This window comes from Equus asinus, chromosome 1 (assembly GCF_041296235.1).
Source record: "Equus asinus isolate D_3611 breed Donkey chromosome 1, EquAss-T2T_v2, whole genome shotgun sequence".
NCBI classification, from domain to species: Eukaryota; Metazoa; Chordata; class Mammalia; order Perissodactyla; family Equidae; genus Equus; species Equus asinus.
The window spans coordinates 195050174-195063316 of record NC_091790.1 but is presented as its reverse complement, the minus strand read 5'-3'; the positions used below and the strand labels follow the sequence as shown (position 1 = coordinate 195063316).

The 13143-nt window shown below is 44.6% G+C and overlaps 1 pseudogene; it reads right to left on the bottom strand.

The window, feature by feature from the left end:
- Window positions 1–247: 247 nt before the first annotated feature.
- On the bottom strand, window positions 248–1436 carry LOC106842587 (T-complex protein 1 subunit alpha pseudogene; annotated as a pseudogene).
- Between the last annotated feature and the right edge of the window lie 11707 nt (window positions 1437–13143).

The window sequence follows — 13143 nt, the reverse complement described above, 5'->3', positions numbered from 1 at the left end:
ACTGTGTGCTCAAAGAGGATGAAATTGCTTAACAGCCATGCTTAAACTAACCTTGAATTTAATTTTTTTAAAAAACTAATAGTGTACTAAGTTATATAATATATTAAATCAGAGGACTAAAGTGAGGATGGAAACTATCTCTCACTTCACAAGAACCCAGGCTAATAGCTCATTGTACTTTAATGCGTAATATTCAAAGTACAAGCCAATTGCATCTAACATTATTATAAATGAAAGAGAAATCAGATCAGTCGTTAAGGACTCCCTAGTGAACAGTATCTTCATAACCACCATGCTTATCATCTTTTCTTTCTAGGTGTAATTTGATAATATCAATTTGAAGAACAGTAATTGCAACCTCCATTGCAAATTTCAAACTCTTAGTTTTAACTATGATTGGTTCACACACCTCTGCTTGTTTGTTGTCCAAGGTTTTCCATTGACCAAAGCAAGACTAATCCATTTTAGATTTTTGCATTCTTGGTTAACTTGAACCTCATTATGAAAAGCTCTTAACTTTGCAACCAGATCTATGGAGTCTTGGGAAGCATAAACTGCCAATGCATTAGGAATAGCAAGAAGAGATCTTGCAACTCTGCAATAGCAAGCTATTCCCGAGACCCTGTGCTGATTGCATAGTTTTCAAGATACATGGGCAAGGCTGCTTCTACAGCACCCCCACATGGAACCACAGATTTTTGATGCCAAAACTCTCTTCACCACACAAAGAACATCTTGTAAAGAGCACTCCATCTCATCACACATGAAATCATTCACTTCACAAAAGATAGCTGATGCAGGTGTATGGGCTTTAGTGTTTTTGATGAAGATCACTTCATCATCATGAATTCTCTCCTGTACCACCTCTCCTGCTTGTCTCAACATTAAGGCTTCAAAAGTTTCTTTGCCTTCCAAACTGGCCAGAGTTGACAGAATAATTACTCCAGAATCTTTACCAATGCATTTAAGGTCCCTTTTTAAAATTGTTCTAACTGCTATAGTGCCAGTCTCTGCAAAATATTTCAGACGCATATTGTCAATTCCGTCAGTGGTTAGAATAACGTTGACATCAGTTTCCAGAATCTTCTGGATTTGCCCCTTGGCGATATCTGATTTTCTCTGTCTAATCTGATGCAGTTTTTCAGGGTCTGTAGACCAAGCTTCATTTTTGTTTTCTTCAGGCTGAAGTCAAGGCAAGCAATTTTTGCATTAACTATTCTCTTGGGCATGGCTTGGGATCCCACCACACAGTTGAGTGCATAGCCACTGCTGAGCATACTCTCCATATGACTTCTCCCAAGGGCTTTTGGAATAATGATGGAATACACTGGATAGCCAGGCTGGCCTCCTATATCTGTGAATTTAATAACAAGGACAGCATCTAACACCATATTAGCAAAGAAATCACCATTTATTCCAATGATTTTGGAAGACATGGATGTCTTAGCAGCATTAATCAGGCAATCTCTTCCAAATATATTCATTTTTTCCAGTGATTATATTAATCATTTCTATACACTCTATTTGATGCATTTTTGAAAGATGATTTTTTTGACGATATTTTTTTCCTTGCTCTTCTTTCAATTCCCTTGTGTATTCATTTGAATACAAAACATTTGAACTTTTCAAGCATTCATATGTTGTAATGGCAAATGATAGTCCATTTCAAATGTTTATTGTTTCCGCTCAATTTTCCTCATTGGTTTTTGCTCTAATGTTCTTAATAGTGTAAGGATATTTGTCTGAAGTTAATCTGTGGCATTCTTGAGAGGCCTGGATGGAGAGTGCAGAACTTCAAGAATCCCTACTTTTGGCAGCATCTCCAATCTAACTCCCAAACACGTGATCCCAAGAACTGTCAACTGTACTCTGGGCTGTGAAATAAACCAGTGCCTTTAGGTTCCTAGTCTCCGAAAACGCTCTCAAGGCAGCCCCTGTGTTAGCTCCAAAATACAATTCTAATTTTCTGGGTTTAGCATAATTACACTCTTTCTATAAATTACAGCCCATAAGGCCATATAGTCAGGACAATTGCTTCCTGTTCTTCCAAGGGGATTATATAAATTCCTAAATCTATAGATATCCCCTCTTCTTTCCTTTTTTGCCCAATCCAAAACATCAAGAAATATCCTAGATATTAGAATTATATTTGTAGACCTTATTTTCATTCAGGTTAAAGATCGTACTCTAGGGGCTAACCCCATGGCTGAGTGGTTAAGTTCCTGCGCTCCTCCTTAGAAGGCCTGGGTTTCACCGGTTCGAATCCTGGGCGCAGATATGGCCCTGCTCATAAAGCCATGCTGAGGTGACGTCCCACAGCACAACCAGAGGCACTCACAACTAGAATATACAACTATGTACTGGAGAGAAGAATAAAAAGAAAACGAGATTGGCAACAGTTGTTAGCTCAAGTGCTAATCTTTAAAAAAAAAAAAAGATCCTGTTGTATTTTAAATTGGAAATTCCCATACCAACTAACAAAATGGCTTAGACAAACAATGCTCCTGTGCTTGCTCAACAAGCAAACATTCTTTTATAAATTCATAGCATCTCAGACACAGGAGGACTCATTGACTCTCAAATATTCTGGGGAACTGGGAACTGAAAGGTGAAAACCACTAGGACCCCAAGTCTTTGCATCAAAGATTTGTTCTACCATCAGTCAATTTAAGACTAGTTGGGACCAAAAGTACTCAGTTTCTACTTAGTGCTGACTTGTACAAGGTAAAATTAATGTGCTTTTCTTTGAAATCATATGTTCTCATTTTCGTAGATTAATAAGTTACGTTAATCATGAATTATGCCCTCTGGGCTAGAACTGGCCAGGAGAAGACAGCGCTCTCTGCTGAAGAGACCAAATTTCCAGAGGGGGGTCACTGTGCTGCAGGAAGGAGGCTGGCATCTTAATTATTTGCCCTGTTGTTACAAGATGCTGGAACATGTGATATCCTGGGTACTCAGCTGATTGGGTGAGACAAGTGGTCAGACAGGCTTACTAGGAACCGATTGTGGTCAGTGGAGGGAAGGATTGTCCTAGGAATTGTCTTTCAATAGTCTCACACGTGTTTGGGGCTCTTTAGCCCTCTCTGCTCTTTCCTGTTTTGGAGCCAGGTCTCTACATGGGGAGCAGGCATCTCTCCGGCACTGTATTCCTGCTGCCATTGCACAATTGCATGGCTATTCCCTCTGCTCTGAGGATTTAGCTTTGGTTTGTCATCAGATCTCTGAGCTGATCAACTATGAATCTATGAAGGACATTTCTCAGACTGTAGAGCCCAAAGGGAGACCAGAGTGCTTGCCTTCGGGTACAACAGAACTGGATCCAGGGATGTTCCTAGAGATGAGATTGCATCCCCTGTCTCCATTGGTCTCCTCATGCTGACCAGGTATAACACCAACATCACAGAAGCTCACGAGGGAGAGAAAAGCAGGAGACAGATCCCTGCTTCTGAGTAGGAGGGAGACGGTATCCACAGTCATGAGAGAGACCTTTGTAGCTGAGACCTGGAAAATACAGAACAGAGACATCCCAACTATGCCCACAATTCACCTGGGAAACAGGTTCACCCACAAGTGTCTGGCCACACAGTGGGATGTTGACTGGGAGCGTGAGTAGGAATAAGCCACTACAAAGAGGAAGGGTCCATGTCCAGTGCAAAGGAAATAGCCTTTGAAGTCTCTGAGATGGGAAGGGATGTGACAAGAGGAAGGACTAGCAGGGTGGCTGGAGTAGAGAGAGCAGGGCAAGCTGTGCAAGCTGGGGCCTGGGAGGTCAAGAGAGGAAAGTCCCGGAAGGGCCTGTGGGGTGACTGCCCCAGTCAGGAAAGGTGGGCAGAAGCAGAGACCACATGATGGCTGGGGCTGGGGGAGAACCTTAGAAAGAGAGAGCAACGAGGTGCACAGGGAGAGATGAGAAAGTCTAGATGTATCTACTTCCCAATGACTTTCCATCCTGGAGGCATCAGACTCAGCCCCATGACAAGGGTGGTCAAGCTAGGGAAGCATCTTCCCAGCTAGCAGGGCATCCACAGAGGAAAGACAAAGACCAAAGGTGGAGACATGTCCATCCAAGAGCCTGTGGTCTGGGCCAGGCCTGGCTGAGACTGCCCTGGAGAAGAACTTCAGTACACCCCAGGGTTCACACTGCACACACAAGCTACCTGGGGCTACCAAGGACCCAGCCCTAGGAGTCCGCAAAGAGCCTGGCTAAGTCCCAGGGTGCAGGGACTACCCCTGGCTTTTTGTGCAGAGAGGAGTCAGCCATGCAGCGCTGTGGAGTAACTGCTGGCACAGAAGTACACAGATGTCTGGGAGGGGGTAGCAGACTCTACTGTGAAGAGGAAGTTCTCTGTATTTGGTCTAGAGACTCTGTACCCGTCGGGAATATCTCCCTTTTCAGTGACATTAGCAGCACGTGAATAATGGATCAGTCTCAGCCCATGTCTCAGGTCTTGTCGATACCAGTACATAGAGTTGTGGTTCATATCCTGGGTACATCTCAGTGTCGTGTTCTGTCCTGTTCCCAGGACCTGGAATTTTGGGTTCTGAGTGACACCAGCATTCACTGGAGCTGTGGTGAAGGAGAAGAAGCTGATGCTACAGACACAACAGAAAGGCTTAGCAATGAGACCTTGAAATTTTCACTCATGAAAATCCCTGCCCAGGACTCACCTGCTTGCAGGAGACAAAAGACCACCCAGCACAGGAGGCCACCGCTCATGGCAGGAGCAGGGCAGACAAAGGGGTCTTCTGGGTCTCTGTGCTGATGAAAGGGGAACAGAGCTCTCCTGGGAGTCATTGTGAGATGTCACTCTTCCTGCGTGGGCCCCAGAGTCACTTGTCACAAGGGGCCACCTCCCTTCCCCCAGAAGATCCAATCAAAAATAAATGCACAAGGAACAGCTTAGAATGGGAAGCATGCATTTCTCTGAATTGTCACATGCGTTACAAGCAGTTCTTAACCTTTTTGCAAACCAGTTTCTCACTTTATGTATATTTATTCTTGTGATAGAATTTTTCATTAATATACTAGATTTACATATCCACATAACTCTGTAGTTCTGAATCTTAGGGAGGATCCTATGGTTTTCTGATGCCTTTTCTGACTCTTGTGTACCAAATACTCCTTCAAGTGTCCATTTCTACTTTGCTTACTGACCAGAATCCTGTTGAGGCCCTTCCACCTACAATGATTCTCCTGGTATCCGGTTGCCAGACCTCAGGGGCAGGCTCATCAGCATTTTAGGAACTGTTTTGCTCTGTTTCTTATCATTTCACAACAGATGGGACACCTGCCCACTGTAGCTAGAGCACCTTCATGTTCACCGGAGCACTGGCTTCCCGGGTTTGGGGCGAGACAGCAGCAGACGGAGCAGCCTCATAACTGTGGCTGACCTTTCTCTGTGGCAAGATGATGGCTGCTCAGCGCTTCAGATGACCTCCTGGCACAAAGGAGTCCAGATGTGTGAGATACTTGGGGAGAGGTGGCAGGCTCCAGGGTAAGTGGAAAATGCTCTGTTCTTTATTTGAGACATCCATTCCATGGGGAATATTTCCTTGTCAAGAATGGCTGCCATGAATTAATTAATAAATATCATGGAGCTCATAGGCTGTATCTTGTCATACACAATCCCATACGTAGAATAACCCTGTACCCAATTGGTTCCATGATCTGCTATCATGATCCTCAAATACTTAGAAACATTTGAACTATGTGCTCTGCAAATTATGTAGCTGGTCCTGAGTACATGGTATTGGACCTTTGGTCACCTTCTAATGTGCTGGTTTCCCTTTAGCAGAACCCCATGTCTGGGATCTGGGTGACTAGGTATCTCTGGGGCCTTGGAAAGAAGGACAAAAACTAAAGTTGGAATAGAATGAAAAGACCGATCCTCCCCCAGGTGAGAGAGACTTGTCCAGCTGGTGGCCTTCAGCTGCAACATCAGCTCTTATGGCCTAACAGCCTTCAGACTTAAACATGGGCTCTCCCTGGGTCTCCAGCACCACCAGCTCAGCTTGCAGATTTTGGGCTTACCAGCCTCCGCAATAGTGTGAGCTAATTCCTCATAATAGATAGAATGTATATATGTTTATATTCTGTTGTGTTTCTCTGGAGAATATCAACTAATACAGAGAGATATTATTTGTCTCATTTCATACATGAAAAAATTTAGCCTCACATGTCGAGAAACTGGCCTCAGGTCTTGACTGGCAGCGGGTGCTGGAATGGGCATCAGAGCCAGGTGTCCATGATGCCTGGTCAGGGCTCTTTCTCTGCACACTCTCTCCTGGGTAAACTGACCCCTGTCAATGATTTCATTAGAGCCAGTGTGTCTAAAAGGGACATAGGGGACAGCATCCTGATCTTGAAGGAAGGCATCTCTCTTTGTGAAAATGCGTTCTAACGCAGAGTTATAAATGTGGGGCTTAAGAGGGAGACAGAGCAGGGTCTGAGTCCCACTTCTGCATCATCCTAGTAGTTATTTGACTTGGTCAAGTTATTTCCCTCAAGGGCAAATACCTCATCTTTAAATTGAGAACAGTAATTTCATTTGCCTCTTAGGTTTTTCTATGATCATTAATTGACATTTTAGAAATGAAGGACTTTTGTTTGGCATGTGATAAACTGTCAATAAACGATAGCATGATTTTTTTTCTGAATCTTCTATCTGGAGCAGAACTGAAATGTGTTTGTGCATTAATGTACTCAGAGCTTGCACTATGTGACAGGAGGTTTCCATAGAAACCTTTAAATGTTTAAGGTAAATGTTATACATTTAATAATGAAGACCTTAAAACTCTCAAAGGAAACAAATATATTTTAATTTTCTATTTTATGTGATACAATACCTTCTACAAAGTAAAGGAACAAAAATGTTTGTTGAATAAGAGAAACTAAGGAAGAAATAACAATTTTTTGTGTTCCTTTGTGATAATTGTATCACGTACAGGAAAATGCACTGTGCCTTGCAAATATCTCATTCCCTTTGCTGTGCAGCTGGGTAGGCAGATCTGGAAACCTCCCTACTCACACAGCCCCCGTGAAAGATAACACATGACTGAGGTTGATGCCGCAGCTATAGTATAGAAATGGTGTCTTTCTTTTTTGTCCCAATGAAGGATCAGTGGATATGCTTTGCCTTGAACTCATGTGATCCTGAAGTTGTCAGTAAACAGGTCATGATAACCACATACAATGCATGACCTTCCCAGTCCTGCTAATCTGGCCCTAGAAAAGGGAAGCCCCATGAGGCGACAGTTCTAGGGGAGGGGACTGCAGGTGTTGAGGAACAGACTTGAGTTTGATTCTTTCCTCTGCCCAATATGAAATATCAGACCCAGAAACGTTACTTCTCCTCACATATGTAAACATGGAAAATAATACTACTTTTGCATGAGCTCTGTGAACATAAAACACATCACATACAGAAGCAGCAGGGAGAGTGTCAGGTGTGGGGACTGGAATTGGCCACCCCAAGATATGTCTCTTTGGCATGAGGATTATTTGAGGCTGATGCTTTTGATAAACTGGGACAGGGAAGGAGGCTCTGAGGAGTGGACCTTGCTTGCCCTTTGTTAGAAGACATTTACATTTGTAAGGTAAATCTCTATCTGTGAAGACACCTCCCTCTCTGTACCAGAAAGAAGAAAGGGGAGATGACCTTGTCTCTAGAAACTCTTAATCAATACCAAAGGCAACGACTTAAATCTGCATTTTGTTTACTGTACTTGTGTGGTAATCTCCCATGATCGACTCCCCCTCCCAATGTTTGCATTTCTTTAAGGATTAAGCATCTTTCCTTAGGCTAGGAACTGATTGCTGTGCTCACCTGTGACCACCCAGCTCAAGACAATAGACTTGCCTCCTGCTGTGTCCATCAAGTGCTGTGCCCACAGGGCAATCTTGTGACTATTGTGGGAGGGACATTTCAATCGTATGTGAAATATCCTGTTTGGGGGTATATAACCACTCTGTGCACCCCACTTCTTTGGTGCCCTTTCTTCCTTCGGGAAGAAAGGCCCCGGGCCACGGTCCTCAAAAAGCTTTGTTTAATTTTCTCTTGCTATTCTGTCTCATGTGAATTTAATTCGTTCTCTGGCCAGACGAACCCACATTAGGTAGAGGAAATGTCTTCCTCCCCTACACAGGGGAAGGCCTGTCTGATATATATGAGGGCCTAAGCCTGTCTGGCTGGCAGTTGCCACCCTCGTTGTCACTTTCTGAGCTAGGGCAGGCTGCTGATCATGTGGGGCTGTGCTGAGCTGCTGGCACAGAGATACAGGGCAGAGCTCGTCAGCTGCAAGACTCTCACATTCAGCTCAGATCTATAGTCACTGAACTGTTGCCATTAGAATCAATACAGGATGTCTTCTTTTTCTCTCTTCCCCACTGTAATACTGAATGAGGAACTGAGGGCCCTGGCTCAAGGCCTGTTGGTACCAGTACACAGAGAGATGTGTAGATATAGGGAACATCTTAGTGTTGTTTGCTGTCCTTTTGCTTTGACCAAGTGTCTTGGGGTTTGGGTGACTCCAGAATCCACTGGGCGTGTTGGGAGGAGACAGAAAGAAGCTGAGGGCAGAGCACAGGGACAGCCTCCTGTTGCAGCCATCATGGACGGCTCCTATTTCCGGCATGGGAAACCCACAACAGAGCCTGTCACCCTGTGTACAGGACTCATCTGCTCCCAGGAGACAAAGAGCCACACAGCAGAGGAGCCTGGAGACCATGGCAGCATCAAGAACCCAAGATATCTCCCCTCTCAGGGGTGGAGTCTAAAGGTCTCAACCTCCCGTTTCCCTGATAGGAGCATTTGCCTATGAGGTCACAGCTTTGACATCATTGCTCTGCTGTTGCTGTCTCTGCAGACACCCCTGGCCCACTATCCTCCTTGGCAGGACTCAGAGTCCACTACTCTACGTGCCAATCCTGTCCTGCACAGGCCTCAACAATGGGTGGGTGTGAATTGAGTCCCATCCCCACAGCCCACAACATGCCTGATTTCCCTCTGCCTGCCCCTGCCTGACACCAGTTACCCAGCCCTTGCTGCCCCAACCCCTTCACCCTCTGCTTCCTGTGCAGGCTCCAGGAGATGGCCACTTGGTGGCCACTGAGGTTCAAGGCAGGTCTCCACTTCCCTGGGTAGTGAGGAGTGACCAAAAATGGCAAGCAATAGGATATATTGGAGAATATGAGAAAGCCATTTGGTGTAAACCTAATTCGGCCTGACCTTGTCTTTCCAAAAGGGCCTGACCAAGGCCTTGAGCATGCATTGTATTTCTGCTTTAGCCATTCCCTATGGCAAGAACAAAGGCCCTTGAGATAAAGGTGCAACTTCCCTCCCCCTCTCAACGTTGGCATTTCCTTAAGGATTAAGCATCTTTCCTTAGGCTAGGAACTGATTGCTGCGCTGACCTGTGACCACCCTGCTCGAGACAATAGACTTGTCTCCTGCTATGCCTGACAACATAGCAGACCCACTACCTGCTGTGTCCATCAAGCACTGTGCCGACAGGGCAATCTTGTGACTATTGTGGGAGGTACATTTCAATCATATGTGAAATACCCTGTGTGGGGGTATATAACCACTCTATATACCTCATTTCTTTGGTGCCCTTTCTTCCTTTGGGACGAAAGGCCCTGGGCCATGGTCCTCAGATTTCAGCTCAGAATAAACTCTCCCAAATTTTCATTTATAGATTGGTTAGGGATTATTTTCGTCAACAGGAGCTTGTTAGCTCCCCGTGTCCCAGGACCAGTGAACCAAGTGAACTCAAATTCCCAGCCTGATGCAGGCATGACCAAGAATTCCCCTAACTGTCCCCTCTTGGCCACTCTGTCAACCCTCCCAGGGTGCCTTGCAGTAAGGACTGTGAGTCCACAGTGCCTCCTCGTGGCTGAAGGTCCACAATCTTGTGGATTCCCACCTTCTGTCTAAATCAAGAACAGAAATTCCCCACAACACCCACCCCTGCAGCCCTCCCATCCCCCACCCCACACCCATTCTATTGCTCTCCCAGTCTGGCTGCTTTAGGGTTGATCTTCAAGTCCAAACCCAGCCTGAGGAGGAAAAGATTGTCTGAATCAACATTTCAATGGAGAAGGAAGTAATTGCTGCACCATTGTAATTGCTATGCTAATGGGGAGAAAACAAGCCCTAATCACACAGGACACAAAAATAAATAGTCAGATGATCTCACTGGATCCAGTGTGGAAACATTATGCTCCAGAGCTCCTCCCAATTAATCAGATCCATGTATTTCCACACTGTGTATTTAAATTAATTATTACCAAATTTTAGATAGTGCGTTTTGTAAGAAGGTTCATTTATTTTACATATTTATTTTTGAACTTATAAAATCTTGAAAGAATCACCCCTGTAGCCATAGTTAAGGTCGACACAGTTGAGCCTGACATTTCCTATTACTCCCCAGAAGGAGTGATGAGTTCTACTCAGTGGCCCAATGACTGGTGATAAATTCCACCCAGAGACGAACTATTTTCATTTCATGTATCTTCACAAGAAAACACACTCGCATGCACACACACACACACACACAAACACAAAATTTTCCTTTAATTGGCAATGATGTTAAGGTTTCATTACCGAGCACAGCAATTTTCTTTATCAGTTTTTCATGTTAATTTCTGAGAAACATCCTTGATGACAGCAAGAGAGGTGTCTAAAGATGTGGTAGTGGCCGGTGATGGAAAATTCTTCACAGGACCATGAAGATTACCGTAACACAATTTCTCTATTCCAAAAGAACATCAGCAGATTCCAGCTTTAGAAACAATTAGGGTCCTTTATAGGACTGGTCGTCAGTCCTGGCTATGAGAACATGATTGCTCAGAACATTGCAGAAGTTGGATGGAAAGCCAAGACTATCCACAATGACTACCCACTATATTTCAGGTACGAGCAGATTATTGTGAAGGGAAAAGAGTGAATAACAATACTCCATGGCTCTGTATCAGTGGGCATTAATTTATTCAGTTCACAAATGTCAAAGATTATCAATTATATATTCAATTTTCCTATGAAAGTAAAAGAAAGGGAGCAATATAGTTGTGGATGCAATTGTGTCCCCTAGAAATTCAGGTGTTGAAGTCCTAAACCCTAAAGTGACTATCTATGAAGACAGGGTCTTGGGCAGATAATTAAAGTTAAATGACATAATGAGAGTGGGATTTTAACCCGATAGGACTGATGCTTTATAATTGGAGGAGGCGACACAGAGAGCCTTTCTGTCTCTACAGCTGAGCACAGGGAGACCATGTGAGGCCTCGGCTAGAAGGTGGCTATCTTCAAACAGGAGTAGTTTTCACCAGAAACCAACTCCAGCTCCTTGATCTTGTATTTCTGGCTTCCAAAACTGTGAAAAATAAATGTCTGTTGTTTAAATCACGCAGCCTGCAGTGTTTTGTTACAGCAGCCTGAGCAGACTAATCAACAGGATAGCACTGTGGAACGTCAGGGTGAGAAGCAAAGAGGGAGGCACGGCTGAGCCAGTCCTTGAAACATGAATAGTGTCTGGCCGTGTTTGGGTTGAAGGGAAGAGCCATCTAGGCCATGGGAACACCAAGAGAACATGTAGAGGATCTAAAAGTCATTGGTGTTACAGGAAATGTGGCCAAGAGCTCTTAGGTCACAGAGTAAAATGCAACCCAAGACTGCCAAGAAGTGATGCTCTGAAGGTAATGGAATCTCGGGGGTGTAGGGGAGGAGGACATTTCCTCTCCCCAAATGTGGGTTCGTCTGGCTGGAGAACGAATTCAATTCACATGAGACAGACTAGCGAGAGAAAATTAAACAAAGCTTTATGAGGAACCATGGCCCGGGGCCTTTCTTCCTGAAGGAAGAAAGGGCACCGAAGAAGTGGGGTGCACAGAGTGGTTATATACCCCCAAACGGGGTGTTTCACATGTGATCGAAAAGTCCCTTTTACAATAGTCAGGAGGCTGCTCTGTCAGCACAGCGCTTGATGGAAACGGCAGATAGGTCTGCTGTCCCAGTGAACGCCGCGGGGTGGCAGGTGTGTTGCCTCAGGCTGGGTGGGGGGGGGGGGGTCACAGATGAGCGCCGCAATCGGTTCCCAGCCTAAAGAAAGATGCTTAATCTTTAAGGAGATGCCAACGTTGGGAGGGGGAGGGAAGTCAGTTACAGGAGGTTACCAGACTAGCACAATAAAATGCAGATTTAAGTCCTTGCCTTTGGTATTGCTTAAGAGTTTTTGAAGAGTAGGTCATCGCCTTTCTTCTTCCTGGTACAGAGAGGGAGGCACCTTTTACAGATAGAGATTTACCTTACAAGTGTAAATGTGTCCTAACGAAGGGCAAGTTCCAGTCCTCCTTCCCTGTCCCAGTTTATCAAAAGCAATCAGCCTCAAATAATCCTGATGCCAAAGAGACATATCTTGGGGTGGCCAATTTCAGGTCTCCACAGGGGTGAAGTGCTAGAAAGCTATTCCAGGAAAGCAGAATTTATCATGGGGAAGTTGGAGAGCCTCTGCCTGCTTATAATCAGGGAAGGCATGCTCGCATCTGTGTTTTGGGAGATACTTGGCTGTGCTCCAGGAGGCAAAATTGGAGTGAGAAGTCAAGAAGGAAGGAGCCAGAATCAATTCCAGGGTTCTCACACCATCATCACATAATCTGAGTAGTCACGTCCTCACCTGGGAGCATCCGCTGGGTGACGCCAGGTGCTGTAAGGCCCTGCTGTATATGTTCTGGGTATTGAAGACTTTGGGAGGCAGGGGAACAAAGAGATCAGGTTACAAATAGCACAGTTTTTTTGTTGTTGTTTTTGTTTTTATATAATCTAGTAGCTCTATTTCAACCATTTTTAATTATATTTTCTCTTAGACTTTCCCAAAATCTCATTTTCTTCTCCAAAAATTATATACAGAAAATCCCTGTGATTGTATCTTCTAGATTACACAGTTATTGAGCAATTTTGTTCCCTCAAAATCTCTCCCCCCTGAAAAAAAGAGTGTGTCAGCTATAAATTACAAACTCTTCCTCTAGCCTGTAGCATAGTGGGCCAGGAGTGGAAGGTGGTTTTGGAGTGAAGCTATTGATATAGCACAATCCTCTGAACAGATCCTTTTGTCCTCTGCTGTCTGATGTCCCTGAGTGGCAGA